Here is a 3,223-nt window from a genome sequence, read left to right on the forward strand (position 1 = left end):
TTTGAATTTTAATTTAAAAATTAGTTTTACATTTTAAAAATGTATTTTAAAATATTTTTTAAATTATGGTTTTCTCTTACACATCTAATTTTGGCCCATGATTTTACCTTGTTTATTCACCTGAGAACAAAACAAGCTTTTACCTCCCCTGACCTGGTTTCTCACTCACATGCTTGGTGAGGATGAGATGATTAAACCCAGCTGGCTCACAAAATAGTCGTGTAAATCCTCTTAGATGAGCTGGGGAGGATGTTTCCACTCAGATTTTCCCTTCTCCCTCCATGGAAAGTGTTCCTGGGGCTGGGGTTTGTGGGGTTTCATCCCCTTTTGCTCTGGGTGTAAATGAGAAAGCAAAGACAAATTGGGCGTGGGAAATGCATGTTGAGGGAAATCAGGCCAGATTTTTAGGATTAAATGGTTTCCCACGGGATGTGCCCCCCCATCCCTTTCGGAGCATCTTCCAGCTGGGATGTTGCCCCAGGATGACACATGACTTTGTCCAAAGCCTTCCTTTCCCCTAAAGCAACAATTCCAAGGCCTGTGGTTTATAAATGTACCACAGGGACCTTCATACACCAAATATCCCAGCATTAGGTGTCGAATCTGCTCCTTCTCAGGCCCTTTTTCCTTGGAAAGGGAGCTGCTGCTGAGGAGCAGCTTTGCCATCAGCTGTGTGGGAGCAGGAACAAGCCAACAGGCATTGTCTGGCACGAGGAGAAGCCCAGGGAGGGACTGGGCTGCTCTGGAGATGCTCAAGATGCTCCTGTGGAGTTGTCATGGGTACGATGCTCATCTCCATGGCTACGGGGGAATGTGAGGGATGTGGGAACGGGGCTGGGAGCTGAAATGCTGCATGTTCTCTCCCAGCTGGTGTAAATAAATAATGCTTGGAACCATCCAAGAGGTTTATTTCCAGGGTTAACAGCTGGGTTTTAGCTGGAGCCTGGAGACAGCTGAGATTCCAAAACGGTTTTATTTACGAACAACTGAGATTTGCAGCATCTCCCCTGAGGTGTTTCCATGGTGGATTCCCTGAGGATCCAAGTGTGATGCACTCAGAGGAGGCTCAGGGGGGTTTACTCACCCTTAGCCAATGTGATTGAAAATCCCAGATAACATTCCTGCTTCTGAGCCAAGATTATGTGACGGGAATGGCCCCCTGAGAAATAAAGTCATGTACAGATAGTGAAGTTCAGTTTTGACAAGGATATGTAGAAGGAAACATTTTGAAATGAGGTGGTTTTTTTTTCCCCAGTTAACAATATTTTGGATAAAACCAAAGATTATGCACAGCAGGACCATCTAGTTAATACAGTCTGGATTTTGGATGTGCCAGTTTCGGGGGATGAGTGGAGAGACATCAGAGCCAACAATTCTCCTGAAGGATTTCTCCTTAATTTTATCTCTGACTTTACCAAAGCAGGTCTCAGGCCACATGGAGAATACCAGGACAACAAAGTCATGTTCCATCTGTGCAGAGGGCTGGGATTGCAGGGGAAGGAGCCCACAGGCTTTTTAGAGCCTGGGATTGCCGTGACCTCTGTGCCCTCAAAAGGAAAAATCCAGAGGTATCAAGCACAGGATGCAAAGCATTTTATCTGGTGATGCTTCAAGGGGATGGAGAATGGTTTAGATGATGAAAATAAGCCCAGCTTGGGAAATGTTTTACTCCATGATGGGCAAAGAGAATTTTTTCTCGCCCTGTGGTTATCTCCAAAGCTGCCTCTGACTGAAGGACACAACAGGAAAGTGCCCTTTCCCAGTAGCTCTGGCGACCTTGGCTTGGTTTGCAGAGCATTTCTCAAGCCCAGAGGGACCCTGAGTACAAAATAATGATCAAAAGGCAAAAAAGGGAGGAGATTCCATTTACAGCAGAGGATCAGGACTGGCTGCTTATCCCGAGCTCACTCTGGGTTTGTTTCACGGGATCATCCTGAAAGCAAAGCCTCATCCAGAGCCATTAAACAGCAAACAGTGATCAGCACTAATAAAGCAACACAGTTTATTGTTCCCGAGACTTTATTCTGGCCTGAAAAATCTGTGCCATCCAAAACATTCTCACGGCATCGAAATTCCAAGGAGTTTTTCATGTTAAAAACAAAGGAAACTGGAGCGAAGCCTCTGGGACTTGGATTCTCACAAAGCTGAGCTTGTTTGGGAATTTGAGTTGAGGAGTCAGTAGTTAATTCATGGCTCAAAAAAAAAAAATGGGATTTTGGTATAATCACATAACTCCTCAGCTGAGATTAAATGAAATTTAAGATGAGAATTGGGATCTTATTCCTCCCTCAGTAATTGCTGGAGCTCTGCTGCACAAACAGCTTGAAAATGAACATTTTGGGGATGGGAATGAAATTCTGAACAACCCTCCATGGCAGCTGGTTTGTATCTAGGCTTCCTGAGCTGTTTTTAGGGGATGATGAGAAGAACAGATGGAAGAGGTCATGGGTCCTTTTTCTGGAGGAAAAAGGGAGGTTGGTGTTCATTGAAAAATGGGGAGAAAAGAAGGGAAACCAAATAACAATGGTAAAATTGGATACTATTGTAATTGCAGGAATAGACTGATTCTGGCAAAACTGGCTGCACTTTTCCTGTGTTTCTCCTTAGTTCCGGGAATAGAGGAGAACAATTTGGATCCTGAAATAGGTGTTGGGGGGGAAACACACCTGGGGTGAGCAGAGATGCCAACCCAGGCAGAGCTGCTGCCTCCAGCCTTTGAATTATTAATTGGGATCTATTAATTATAGACACTTCTGGGGTCAGTGGGTGCAGCACGAGGAAGGTGAGGTGTCCCAGGGCTTGAATTCCAAGAGGAGGATTTGAGAAGGGAAGTGGTTTAATCAACACCAGTTTGGTTCAGTCTTTAGAAGTCGCCCAACACAGATCCAGACAAACTGAGACAGGAAAAAAACTCTCTAACAGAGGAGACACCCACTTTTCATTACAAAAATACTTTTAGGAGCTGGAAACGAGTTGATTTCAGTCTTTAATTTATCAATACAAACAATCAAGCAGAGGGAAGGTGCCTGTGTGGGGTGGGAGTGGAGGTTAATCATAAATCATGACCTGGCTTTGGGTGGGGAATTATTATCCAGCTTGTCCTCACTTGTTTTTTTTTCAAAACCAAAGTGCCCTCCAGGTGGTTTAGAACAATTTTCTGGATTATTCCTTGGTGATTTACCATTAACTCAAAGTTCTTCACATATTTAGTCCACCTACCTCC

This window comes from Manacus vitellinus, unplaced genomic scaffold (assembly GCF_001715985.3).
Source record: "Manacus vitellinus isolate BGI_N305 unplaced genomic scaffold, ASM171598v3 scaffold_74_pilon, whole genome shotgun sequence".
Lineage (NCBI taxonomy): Eukaryota > Metazoa > Chordata > Aves > Passeriformes > Pipridae > Manacus > Manacus vitellinus.